We start from the raw sequence: 14,400 nt of genomic DNA on the forward strand, positions 1-14,400 counted from the left end.
CAGATTTCTTTAGTTCTTTGATTTCACTCACAAGTTTTACATTTTTCCTCATGTAGCTTTTATACTTTTTTTTTAGATTTATAGGTATTTCACTTGGGGTATGTTAATGTAAGCGCTACTGTGTTTTTAATTGCAAACTCTACTTGTTCATCGTGAGTAGTCCTTTTCTTTTAATTGCTGTCTTTAGAAAGGATATTTTCTAACAATCTGTCTTTGATTTCATATATGTTTTCTTCTAGTCTGTTGTTAAGCCCATCTACTGAATTTTTGACAATAATATTAAAATTCTCAAATTGAAAAATCCCATTTGTTTTTAATTTTTATTTTTTGAGATATGTATGCTTTCTTTACATATTTTAATGTGTTTATAATAGTTTATTTGAATTCCTTTTCTAGTGGGTACAACATCTTGATTACTTCAAGTATTGATTTTTTTTCTTGAGTATGAGTCATTTTCCTGTTTGTTGATATGTCATTTGCTTATTTTTAATTTGAAAATTTTAAAAGAGTTATATATTTATTTTAGAGAGAGAGGGCACACGCAGGAGGAGCTAAGGGAGAGGTAAACAGAATGTCAAGTAGAGTCAACAATGAGCCCAGAGCCCAATGCAGTCCTCAATCTCATGATCCTGAGATCACAACCTGAGCTGAAACTAAGAGTTGAGTACAACTGACTGTGCCACCCTCGTACCCCTTAATTTCAGATTTTGAACAATAGATTGTGTAGTGTATCTTGCATATTTTGAACAAGGTATTTAGAAGTTCAGGGTCTGTAATGTCTCTGAAGAGTGATTTTCTTCCAGCATACAGTTATATTCCCTCGAAGATAATGGTAACTGAAATCTCTGCTGAGATTTTTTAGTTTCTGAAGGCTGCTTTTTCTTTGTTGAACCCCACCACCTCCCCCCCCTCACTGCCACCCCTGGCCCTTCCCTATGTTTATATAATTTAGTGGTCAGCAAAGGATTTGGATAAATATTACATGCAGATTTTGGCATTTACCTCACTTGATTTCCTTCTCCCCATGTTCTTCATTTAACTCTAGATTTGTACTGTGCTCCAAACTCTGTGCTCTGACATACCAAGCCAGGAAGGCTATAGCTTTCTGCCTTCCCAAGAAGCACATAGATTTGGAACTATAATTGAACAAAGACTTATAAATTTGTTATTTTGACAATATGGTTTCTTCTTTCAATTATAGACTCTTCTTTAGTATTAGTTTGCTTTTGCTTGCTTTTCATTGCCTATAAGTGGACTTTTCTGAGATTTTCTCTTGGAACATTAACCTAAATTACACTATGTTGATAGTGAAGGAGCTCAGGACACAGTATCCTAACACATGGCCCTTTGGAATAGAGATTATTTTGAGTTGAAGTTTCTCTCTGAATTCCTCTCATCTACCTAAAGAGAGATACTCCAAAGATCTCAATCATGATAAATCTCCCCCGGGTGTTTCATCACCCAGAGAAGGTTAATTATTGTCACAGAAAGAAAACGAGAAGTTGACACCAGTTTGGCACAGACTATCCTATCTCCCATCCATTCTTCATCATTGTTCAAAATCATTGGCTCTCCCCTAAGGTGCCTACTATTCTAGGGAAGAAAGTAGTGACAGGTTAGGTAGAGAAGGCAGTCAGAGTGACTGGAAGTTTGGTTACATTGTGTCAAGTTTGTTGATTGGGTAAATAAGTCAATACATTGGAAATAGTTGGATTTACACTTAGGTAATGCACTAACAAAGGATTCATAAACATGGCAGGGGCAAAGTCCAGTTTGAACCTTGAGATTTGGGGTTGAAATTGAAAATATGGGTATGAACTCTAATCATCTTTTTAAATATACAACTTAATCCCAATTATTCATGGATTACATGTCTCAGGATTCATTTGCTTGCAAGAATTTATTTGTAACTCCCAAATCAACCTACTCTTTTCATAGTTAATTGCAGACATGAATAGAGTCATAAAAAAATCAGAGTTGTCTAGCTTGCATGTTGCCAACTGAGGGCAAACAAAGCAATGTCCTGCTTATCATTTAAATGCCCATAGTGTGAACAAATTTTGTTTTTTCAGTCTGCTTGGTGCCATGGTTTTCATATTTCTGTATTGGGGGGGGGCAGATTTTGTTGCTTAAAATGGCTCCCTGAACATAGTGCTGAAGGTCTGTCTAGTTCTTTTATAAAAAGTTTTAATTAATTAACTTACTAATTAATTAAGTGCTGAAGGTCTGTCTAGTTCTTTTTTTAAAAAGTTTTAATTAACTTACTAATTAATTTATTTTTACTTTAGAGAGGGAGAGAAAGGGGTCAAAGAGACAGGGAGAGAGAGAATCTTAAGCAGGCTGCATGTCCAGCATAAAGCCCAAAGCAGGGCTCGATCTCACAACCCTGAGATCACGACTTGAGCCAAAATCAAGAGTTGGTCAGGTGCCCCTCCACCTAGTGTTCCTGGTACGAAGTAACTATGATGTGCCTTATGGAAAAAATACATGTTTTAGATAATTTGTTCAGGTTTGACTTACACTGTTACCATGAGTCTTATGTTAATGAATTAATAATATATATTTAAAAATAGGTTTTCAACCAGAAACATGCAGAGAATGTGGTCATGTATTGATCAATTGGTGGAAATGTGACTAGAGGCTGCCAGGGAATTAACCCTATATCCACAGGAACAATGATTCAGTGTTTCCTAATTTGGAACTTGCAATGACTTCATAGAATAAAGTCTATTTTTATTCTATAAATAATGAGAATCAGGTGTGTGTGTGTGTGTGTGTGTGTGTGTGTGTGTGTATTCACAGATGAGTATAGGCTTACTGATAGCCACTTACCATTATTTTTGGCTTCTAAATATCATCTTCACTAAGAAGACTTCTTGTCCAGGAATAACTTATATTAGAAAGTGAAAATGTGCTCAAAGAATGATAAACACATGTCAAGGTATATAAAAGCCTACTTGATGGTTCTGTCACTGAGTGTTATCTAGGACAATTGGGCATCAAAATAATTAAAACTATCAGATTATATCCCCTTTCATAAAACAGGAACTCATGAGTCCATACTAACACAAATATATAAGGGAGAAAAGAAAACTCTTCTTTAATAAAATAACAAAATAAAGAAGTAATTCTAGGCATTAATAACTGGGAAAATAATGCTGGTGGCCGAAGCTTTGTTAAGGAACAGTATGTTGGTGTAATACTGAAATAGCTCTCTTCACAATGATGATTTTACCACAAAGAAATCAGAGTCCGGTTAGGAGGAAACATCCTCCAGACCCAGGTAAGGGATCATTTTATAATGTGAAAACTTGCAAAAGTTCAAGATTGTTAAGGATATAAAATACAGGCCAGATTAAGCAACTCTCAGACTGAAGATTTATGAAACATGAAAATCATAAGCAACTATTTCCTGGGCAAGCAGCTGGACTAGAAATGGAGAAGGCACATTCATGTGATGGCTGGGAAAATTACAGTGACATCTCTGAACTGAAACATAACATCATAGGAATGTTGATTTCCTAAATGGAGGGTTGTATGAAGGTGCACACTAGAGTACTTTAACAGTAGGGCATTATACAGGGCATTATAATAGAAAAAGATTCCCTTTCTCTCTCTCTCTGTCTCCCTCTCTCTATTTCAATCTCTCTCTCTCTTTCTTTCTCTCTTCTATGTTCATATATTTGTATATATGTAATAAATCTATATAATCTATAATAGAGAGCAGTATTTCTTAATCATTTCACTCAGGGGAAATTTCTGGAGTAATTTTTAGGTTTATCCACATAAGAAGTTGTTATAGTCACAGCTTTTAGTAACTTAATGAGGTCGCTAATTTGTAGATATAATATTCCAGAAATAATTTGCAGTGCAACTTTAAGGAGAGAGTGCCATTTTCCTGTGGATGGGCTTATTTCGGCCAATTCATTAGCTCACTCTCTCTGTGTAGCTTACCGTCCCTATGAACTATATCCACATTATGTCACAAAGGCAGGTCATTGAAATTACAGTTTTTCCATGCCAAAAATGTATTCAATTAGATCTTAAATTCTTATCACAAATTTTTTCTGCGCCTAATAAAGCAGATAAATTGTACATGATTTATTTAGCGTCAGTTTGAAGGTTCCCCATTCTTAAAAGGCAAACTTCTTGGGAAGAACAAAAAAGGCTCTTAGGAAGAATTGACTTTTCTTTAATTTTGTTTCTTTGTATAAATTTTTAAAATTCATAAGGTAAATTTTAGTTTTTGTTAAATTACTGAAGTAAAATCGAAGTTGATTTTCATTAATGTCCTTGACAGTGTTCAATAGCAAATTTTAACTCAGCCATTATTCAAAACAATATGAAAATGAATTAGTCTAAGACACAGATTTATATGACTTTGAAAAAACATTCCTTACGGAGTGGCATCATAGAAGTGAGTTGTTAGACATAGTAATTACAGAATTACCATATAAAGGCTTTATTTCCTTGAACTCCTTTTACAAGCTTGTGGATGTATAAAAAGTATTTTTATGCTACAAGTAAAGAATTGAAATTTCTTTAATGTGAGACCTGCGCCTAGTTTTTGCTGCACAAAATACTTAATTCTCAGGCAAAATTGAGTTAAATGCAAAGGGATTTATTTTCAATTGAAGTGAAATAAATTCTACTCTTGCTCAGGATGCTTGTTAAACACAGCAGCTTGCTCACACATAAAAGAATGGGAAATGCAGCAAAATATTCACTGCTTCCTTATGAACGGCAAGACAGTCTTAACAGGAACTGTGACAGAAATACACTGCTGGCTTAGGACAAAGCAGTCATCTCAATTAGAGTGTCATCAGACTACATACTACGACTCACTGACATTTTCTTCTCAAAAAGTCCACTACTCTGGCCAAGCCAAAAGTTCAGAAAAAGGATTATACTCATTCAGTCCAGGAAGGAAGCTAAGTGTTCATTTTGTCCTGTAGTGCTTCCAATCCTTCAATAGGACTTAAGACTTGATTTCCTTCCTCACTCAAGCCTAAGCACAAAAAAACAGTTTCCCAGTGGTTATTGGTCAACATGGTTTTCCATAAGATTCCGTTTCCATTTAAATCAGAAGATTTTGCCATCTGAAGCCAAAACATTTTCTCCAAGGCCTTGCAGAGACTTAATTGGCTTCTGTATTAAAAAATGTCTCCTAAGACTAATATTGTAACAGAACTAATGTAAGTTCACTTCTTGGTGAGTTACAGAGAGTGACCATACCCGATAAACTTGTCATAGAAAGGATGCTTTTTGAAGCAAAGAAGATGTTGCAGAGGAAGTTACAAAGCTGTGAACCCCAGTTGGGGGGAGTGGGTTTCTTTTATTTAGGGTTAAGATGAATGTTCACAAAGGGGAGTGTTGTCATCACATGTCAGGTGGGCGTGATGTCACGCATGAGTGCTTAGGAAACATGCCTATACATGCATTGTATGCTATGTTCATGAGGTTTATAGTGCTCCTTGAGTGGAGATTTTAACATTGTAACGAAGCAGAGGTAGGAAGAAGGGAAGGAGGCTGCGGGCTTGTTCTGAGAGATCGTATAAACTAGATGGGGACTGGCTGTGATGAGCACTGGTGTCATATGTAAATGAATAACTAAATTTTACACGTGAAACTAATATTGCACTGTATGTTCACAAACTGGAATTTAAATGGCAGATTGATAGTAAAAAAAAATAAGCAAAATAAAAAGTAAATAACAAACTAGATGGGGTTTGGGACTCTTTGTCTCAGGTCAGGAATGCAGGGCCTCACCTACTTCTGATCCAGAACTGGGGCTTTTCTACTCATTTAGTGTCTCTGATATGGCTAGGCTCTTTCCTTGTCTGATAGACTGTTCATTTTTTGCAGTCCCTTTTTCTTCTTAAAGTCCTTACCTACCAAGATTGTGTGTGTGTGTGTGTGTGTGTATAATTCTGACACTTTCTAGGAGTTCTGCAACACATGTGCTTGGGCAATAGAGTATAGATCACAGAAAATCACTGGGAGCCTAAAATGGTTTTGTGTCACAGAAGCTATGTCTCCTTTTTCTTTTTCTGGGGACCCTGAACTCTTTCTACTTACAGTTTTTGAAAGGACTCTTCATCTTCAAAGCATTAAGCAAAATCTGTCCCATTTTCTTGGAAGTGTTCCTGTGATGCCCCTTTTGGCTAAAGCATCCTGCTGCAAAGTCTTCCTCTGCTACACTTTCTGATTTCTTAGCAGAGGATTTATGTTCTCTTTGTCCACATTTCACACCATTGTTAAATGTGTGCAAGTGAGCTGGTTCTTAAGGAATAGCAACTTTATGGCATTATCTAGAATTGTTTTTCAGTTTATCATCAAGGATTGTTGACACCAACATCTATGAAGAAAGTAGTTCTATACTGTAATGCAAGGGTCCCCCCTCTCTACACCTCACCACTCCCCCTTATTTTTAACAGCTGAAACATCTTGTGCCACAAACTCTGGACAGTACAGCAGAAATACTGATATCAATAAAGTCCTTCCGCAAAGGCATTTTGTTTCTAGATATAAGGACAGAAATAGTAAGTCAATTTCTACCTTTGCTATCCCAAGCAGTATTTTGCTACAAAAACCAAAGTGTTCCTTAATTTCACCATCCTTTATGGATATTTTTATTGAGGTGTAATTGACATATAACAGTATATTAGTTTCAGCTATACAACAAAATGATTCAGTATTTGTAGATGCTGCAAAAAGTTTACCACAATAAGTAGTTACTATCAGTATTCATACAATGATACAAAACATTTGTTTATGATTACAGCATTTAAGATTTACCTTTAGTAACTTCCAAATATGCAATGAAATATGATGTTACTGATGCTAATCACCATCCTATAAAATTACATCAGGACCTACTTATTTCATAACTAGAATTGAAACCATTTGACTCCCTTCATTCATTTCACTTACCCCCCCCCCCCCCCTCCTCTCCTCTGGCAACCACCCTTCTGGTTCTCTGTATCCATGAGTTTTGTTTGATTTTGTTCATTTGTTTTGTTTTTTAGGTTCCACATAAAAGTAATATTATATGGATTTCTCTTTCTTTTTCTGACTTATTTCACATGGCATAATACCCTCAAGCTTCATCCATGTTGTTGCAAATAGTAAGATTTCATTCTTTTTATGGCTGAGTAGTATTCCTAAATACCTCCCTATCTATCCATAGATCTATAGTATACACAGTATATGTGTACTCCTCATATTCCTTGTATATATTCCTGTATATATAAAACACAGAATTCAATTATATATATATAATGTACATGTATATACATATTACAGATATATGTATGTGTATACACACACACACACACACACAAACACACACACATGCCTTTACATCATCCCTATGCATTCATCCTTTGATGGATACTTAGGTTGTTTCATATCTTAGCTATTATAAATAATGCTGCAATAAACATAGGGGTGGATATATCTTTTTTTGAAATTAGTGTTTTTATTTACTTCAGAAAAATACCCAGAAGTGGAATTGCAGAATCATATGGTAGTTCTATTTTTAATTTTTAGAGGAACCTTTGTAATGTTTTCCATATTGGTTGTACCAATTTAAATTTCTAGTAACATTGCACAGAAGTTTCCTTTTCTTTATGCCAACACTTGTTATTTCTTGCCTTTTTGGGGGGACGGCGTGTAGAGGGTGAGAAAGAAGAAAGAGAATCTAAAGTGGGATCCATGCCCCACACCAAGCCTGAAATGGTGCTTGATCTCACAAGCCTGCAATTATGACCTAAGCTGAAATCAAGAATCAGATGCTTAAGTGACTGAGCCACCCAGATGCCCCCTTATTTCTTGTCTTTTTGATAATAACCATTCTGACAGGTATGGCATAATATGTCATTGTGGTGTTGATTTGCAATTCCATGATGATTAGTGATTTTGGCATATTTTCATGTTGTCCATTTGTACCTCTTCTTTGGGAATATGTCTATTCACATCCTCTGCCTAATTTTTAATCAGATTTTTTTTCTATTGAATTGTAGTTTTTAAAAATATATATGTTGGATATTAGTTTTTAAAAGTTTTTTAAATAGTTTTTTAAAATTTTTTAAATTTTTTAAAAATTTTTAATAGTTTTTAAAAATATATATGTTGGATATTAGCCCCTTAATAAGTAAGATACATGATTTGAATGGGAGAAATTACTGCAGTTGGTTGCCTTCTGATTTTTTTTGATGGTTTCCTTTGCTCTGCAGAAGCTTTTTAGTTTGATATAGTCCCGCTTGTTTATTTTTGCTTTTGTTCTTTTGCTTTTGGAGTCACATAAAAAAAAAAAAATCATCACTAAGATCGGTGTCCTGGAATTTACCACCTAGGATTTTTTTTTTTTTTTAATGAGTGTTTCATAGGTTCACGTCTTAGGTTCAAGTCCTCAACCATGTTTAAGTTGATTTTTGTATATAGTGTAAAAGAATAGTCTGATTTGTTGTGTGTGTGTGTGTGTGTGTGTGTTTGCATGTTGTCCAGTTTTCCAAATGCCATGTATTGAGACTATCCTTTCTCCATTTAATATTCTGGTCTTCTTTAACATAAGTTCTCATACATGCATGAATTTTTTTCTCTCTATTCTGTTCCATTGATCTATGCGTTGGTTTTCTGCTAACACCATACTATTTTGGTTACTGCAGATTGGTAATATAGTTTGAAATCAGGAAGCATGATGGCTCTAGCTTTGTTCCTTCTCAAGATTGCTTTGGCTATTTAGGATCTTTGTTGTTCCAGACAAATTTTAACATTGTTCTATTTTGGTTTAAAAATGCTGCTTCGGGGGGCGCCTGGGTGGCTCAGTGGGTTAAGCCTCTGCCTTCAGCTCGGGTCATGATCTCAGGGTCCTGGGATCGAGTCCCACATCGGGCTCTCTGCTCAGCGGGGAGCCTGCTTCCCCCTCTCTCTCTCTCTGCCTGCCTCTCTACTTGTGATCTCTGTCTGTCAAATAAATAAATAAAATCTTAAAAAAAAGTGCTGCTTGGGGCGGCGCCTGGGTGGCTCAGTGGGTTAAAGCCTCTGCCTTCAGCTCAGGTCATGATCCCAGGATCCTGGGATCAAGCCCCTCGTTGGGCTCTCTGCTCAGCAGGGAGCCTGCTTCCCTTCCTCTCTCTCTGCCTGCCTCTCTGCCTACTTGTGATCTCTGTCTGTCAAATAAATAAATAAAATCTTAAAAAATATATAAAACATTTTAAAAATGCTGCTTGGTACTTGATAGGGATTTCGTCTAATCTCTAGATGGCTTAAGGTAATATAGACATTTAAAAAATCTTAATTATTGGGGCATCTGGGTGGCTCAGTGGGGTAAGCCTCTGCCTTTGGCTCAGGTCATGATCTCAGGATCCTGGGATCAAGCACCACGTCGGGCTTCTGCTCAGCAGAGAGCCTGCTTCCCCTTTATCTCTGCCTGCCTCTCTGCCTACTTGTGATCTCTTTCTCTGTCAAATAAATAAATAAAATCTTTAAAAAATCATAATTGTTTCAATCTATGAGCACAGAGTATCTTTCAATTTATTTCTAATTTCTTTATCAACTGTATACACATTTTAGGAGACAGATCTTTCACTTCCTTGGTTAAATTTATTCCTAGATATTTTATCCTTTTGACGCAATTGTGAATGGAATTATTTTCTTAATTCCTTTGGAAGTTTGTAAATAATGGAGAGAAACAGAACAGATTTTTGTGTATTGATTTTGTACTCAGCAATTTTACTGAATTTCTTTATAAGTTCTCACTTTTTTGGTAAAATCTTTAGGGTTTTCTAAATATCGAATCATAGGTTCTGCAAATAGTGACAGTTTTATTTATTCTTTTCTGATTTGAATACTTGTTATTTCTTGTGCCTAACTGCTGTGGCTAAGACTTTGAATAATATGTTGAATAAAATTATCAGAAGAAACTAAAGTACTAGGTACTCCAGGCTTGAAAATACACACACACACACACACACACACACACACACACACACATGGATGCACGCATACTCTTTCACACAATCATTCACACAATCATACCTTAATTTTTGAAATAACCCATTTTATGGGTTATGGACTGCATGCCAGTGCAGGTCATATTTAGATAATTGTGTGGCTTGTCATTTTTCTAAGAACTCCAAGTATATTTGGATAAAGAAAAATAATTTGAACCACCATAATATTAGATCTGAAAAGTCAGAAGCTATACATTCTTTCTCTGCCAAGTTGTGCATTAATTTTCCAAACAGTAGCATTTATCAAAAAGAGAAATTGGTCATACATATCTTTTTCCTTTCTCTGAAGATACATTAAATTGAAAATAAATGAAGCAAAAGGGTATAATTTCATAACAAAAAAGAAAAAAATGGGGTGCCAGTAGTAGACAAAACATTTCAACACAGTTTAAAGTCCCAGAGAACAGATCAGTAAGGGTTAACCAATAACTGGGAGAAGAACAAGATTTAGCCTGGTTTCTGATACAGAAGTATTGAGACAAAAGTAAGGCATTGTCCCATGGATAACCTTGCAGATCAGTATTTTGAGAAGTTGGTAATAACTTGGGACAGACGTGAGACACGAAAGGAAACCTAAATGTGAGTGAAATGGTGTTTCAAACAATACACTTCTCCTCTTGAGTACTGACAAAATGTCTTCAACGTAGAAAACTGTATTCTGCTACCCAGGTAAAGAGAGAGAAATGAATGGCTCTGGGGTAGAAAGTTCTTCACATACCAGTACTTAGCCCCACTCTAAAAGCCTACCCTGTCCTTCAGTCACACAGGGAAACACTGAATCTTCATTGGTCCACCCCAACGCAGTACACAGTGCTCCTGGATTGTGCTCCCATGGTCTCATTGTTAAATATGAGCAGATAGGGCACCTGGGTGGCTCAGTTGGTTAAGCGACTGTCTTCTGCTCAGGTCATGATCCTGGAGTCCCAGGATGGAGTCCTGCACTGGGCTCCTTGCTCTGCAGGGAGTCTGCTTCTCCCACTAACCTCTCTCCTCTCATTCTCTCTCTCTCACTTTCTCTCTCTATCAAATAAATAAATAATATCTTTTAAAAAATATGAAGAGATGGTCAAGACCAACACAGATTTGAGGAAAGCCTGAAACCTGGCAGAGGGAGAGCAGGAGAACAAGATGGATAAGCAATCTTTCTCAAATGAATGTATCTTCAGAAAAAGCATGTAATGGAGTGTGATGCCATTCACCAGAAGTGAGACAGAAGGGTATTGGAAGGGGAGAAGAAATGAAAGTATCTTTGCTGAATAGCAATTAGTAAAAAAGGGCAATGGATAATATTCCAAGGAAAGAGAAATGGATGACACAGAGTACGCAAGTGGAAGGTGACATGGAGAATATCCATTGAGACTGTCTGACATCAATCTGACAGGGCTTCTCAGAAGGGCAAAGTGAAAAAACGTGTCTTCTTATTGAAGAAGCATCCCAAACCCATGAAAATAGAAATCCCAGTACTGTGATGAAGAGTTCTGAAATTGCAGAAAAACTAAAGAAATTTAGAATTTTTTTTCCTCTTTTTTTTTTTTATTTGTCTGGAGGAAGGAGAGTGAGGAGGCAGAAGATGCTGAGGAAATAGTTACCTGGGAAGCAGGGATCGTTTAATTAGCATTGGTATTCTCATCAGCAACACTGGATAACAGATGACAAAGGAGTAACTGTTTTTTGTTCCGTTTTGTTTTTAATTTTGAGAGATGATTTTAAACCAGCTGTTCACTACTCAGTATTTTCAATTAACTTTGAGTTAGAATAAAAAACAATTTCAGACATTCTTTCCACATATCTGGTCCTAGAACGTTACTTAGATGTTTTACCATTAGAAGGAAATAAACCATAAATAAAAGGTGAAAAAGGAAATGACATCAGAGTTCCAGTCCCCTGCAGTAGCAGATCTAGAGATGGCAGCCAGTCCAGACTACAGAGGCAAGGCTGCAGTTTCCAGGAGAAAGGGAGGTGTTTGGTGAATAAAAAGGAATAAGCAAGAGATTCATCTTTTTTTTTTTTTTGAGTTTTTAGAACAATTTAAGACAGGCAATGTAAGTTGGGAGTCTGGGAAGAATCACAGGGAAAAAGAGCTCTACAAGAAATAAAAGTTACAGAGCACTTTATGAATTGGGGGCAAAGAACAAAACATAATTTTATCAGATAAAACATCATGTTCTAAAAAAAACAAAAAAAAACCACATGTCCTGCTTAAAAAGGGTAACAATCAACTTTGGAAAATAAGAGAGTTAAGGATATTTGAGAAATAACCTAGTAGAGAAAAATCAGTGAACCAAAATTAGTAATAAAAGAACGCAATTTTTAGACAAAGGGTTAAAGGGGAATGGATCAGGGATTTTTTTTTTTAATTATTAAAAGTCCTGCGGTCTTTTGTTTTTTTAGCATTTGTAAGATTATTTTAATAATTCTTCAAGCCAATTTTTTTTTTTGCGACACCAATCACTAATATAATTTGCATTTCATCCTTTCAAAAATTGACACTCCTACTTAGAGTGTCAAAGGCAGTGACAAATATCATACATAATTGAAATATCAATAAATATAACACAGAATGCTTCCCTAAATCATATCTTCCTATATTCTTTTCAAAACCCATACAGTTTTGTTTTGCCATATTTACAGTTTCCTTTTCTTGCCTGGTTCTCTAGGGTATATATGCCAGCTGTCGTGATGTTTTGATTTTTCTTTTAAAAGAAAACTCATTATAAAACATTTGATGTCTTTCTATCTTTAAGCTAGAAGGCAGTCCTCAAGGTACAGAGCCATAGCATTTCCTTCTGGAACATTTAAAATTTTCTTAGACAATGAAGGCAATTGCTTACTGAAACAATTTTCAGCACATAATCCAACAAAAACAGTATTTCATTTGCATGAGCCTAACACACTTTCTAGCATCATCCTGGACTGTATTAATCAAACTCAGGCACCTGCCAATATTCCAGCAGCAAATTTAAAAATAAAACTCAAATCAGAAACTGAATTTAGTCTGAATTAGCTTCAAAGTCTAGTCACAACCTGTGTATCTTCCAAACGTTCTTATTTTGTCCATATCCGGTTTCACTGGCAGGAACCATGTTCCACATCTCTATCTCTCGTATCCGTTGAGTAGTTACATGTAAATGGCCTGGCACTATTCCTGGCACAGATTAAGGCTGTAATTCACAGCAGGGCAGTAAAGTGGGTGCTGCTGTCCGCTGTCCATGGTTCTGAGAAAACTTGTCATCATTGAGAAACCCAACTTTCTCCACAGAGCTTTTGATTTTTCCTGAGTGTTAGTTGACAGATGGGGTATCACTAATTCTCCCTTCAAGCTAAAAATATGCGTGGCTGCAGAAAAGTCATGAGTAGATAGATAGTTACACTGAGAGAGATGACATGATAAGGAATTCAGGGTTTTGTCACTGAGTCATATAACTGCTTTCTTTATGGCACTGGTGAAATGCCTTCATAGCTAATTCCAAATGAGCTGCTGCTCTGAAGATCTGTCATCCATGGAGAGTGAGTGTCAGGTCACTGACAACTTAGGAAGTCAACTCACAATTGATTATATAAGTTCTGTTATGTCTCAGAAAGCGTTTGTTTTATACTCTTCTTTTCCTGATGACACATTACAGAGACTAGATTGAAGAGAAAATAGATAGTAATTGCAGGTTTAAAAATTTATTCATAATACTCCTTAAACATATAAAGGAAATCTAGCATTTTTGTTATCTGTAAAAGATCTAAAATTGTTAGCAGTTTTCCATTTTGCTGTGTTTTAAAAGAAGAAAAAAATGTGACTTTTGAACAACAGATTTGGACTGCATAGGTCTATTTATGTGTCAACTTTTCCAGTAGAGTACAGTACTGTGAATGTATTATTTCTCTTCCTTGTAATTTTCTTAATATTTTCCTTACCTTCTTAATGATAAGAATGCAGTATAGAATAGCTATAACCTACAAAATATGTGTTCATAGACTGTTTAAGTTATCCATAAAGCTTCTTCTCACAGGCTTTTAGTAATTAAGTGTTTAGGGAGTCAAAAGTTACACTTGGATTTTCAATTTTACAGGGGTTAGTGACCTTAACCCGCACATTGTTCAAGGGTCAGTCATGTAGTTTAACCTCCGAACATACGATCTCACAGTCTTCACAAGAATACAAACATATTTTCAATGATTTAGTCACTTTTGGATAAATACACTGCCTTTCAGGCCAGTGGGTACATGCAAAGGTGCTCAAGTTCAGACTAGAATGATGTATCACCTCAACCTGTTAGGATGGCCATTATTAGAAAGATGAGATAAGAAATGTCAGCATGAATGTGAAGAAAAGAGAATCCTAGTGCACTGTTGGTAGAATTGTAAACTGGTGCAGCCATTATGGAAAACAGTA

This window comes from Enhydra lutris, unplaced genomic scaffold (assembly GCF_002288905.1).
Source record: "Enhydra lutris kenyoni isolate GAN:26980312 unplaced genomic scaffold, ASM228890v2 scaffoldscaffold9, whole genome shotgun sequence".
Lineage (NCBI taxonomy): Eukaryota > Metazoa > Chordata > Mammalia > Carnivora > Mustelidae > Enhydra > Enhydra lutris.